The following is a 326-nucleotide window of genomic DNA, read 5'->3' as shown; positions in this document are numbered from 1 at the left end:
AGTGTGTGTGTGAGTGTGTGTGTGAGTGTGTGAGAAAGTCTGATTGCAGCTACCTCCCTCCTCCTCCTCCTCCTCCTCCTCTCTCACTCCTTCTCCTTCCTCTCACCGTTGTCCTCTCCCCCCTTTTTCCTTCTACAGAAGATTCTTCTCTCCACCTGTAGGGCGCTCGCTGTCAGTCAAACAGCATCACCCTCTCTCCTCCCTCTCACGTTCTGAGAAGCCCTCTCCTCGTCTCTCATTGGCTGGCAACGGAGCGTGGCGGAAAATTACGGACCCCGGCACACATGAGCGAGACCGTGTGTGTGCGTGAGAGGAAAATACTACGA

The sequence above is a fragment of the Austrofundulus limnaeus genome, unplaced genomic scaffold (genome assembly GCF_001266775.1).
Source record: "Austrofundulus limnaeus strain Quisiro unplaced genomic scaffold, Austrofundulus_limnaeus-1.0 Scaffold0, whole genome shotgun sequence".
Lineage (NCBI taxonomy): Eukaryota > Metazoa > Chordata > Actinopteri > Cyprinodontiformes > Rivulidae > Austrofundulus > Austrofundulus limnaeus.
The sequence above is the reverse complement of the archived record's forward strand: the minus strand, read 5'-3'. Positions refer to the sequence as shown.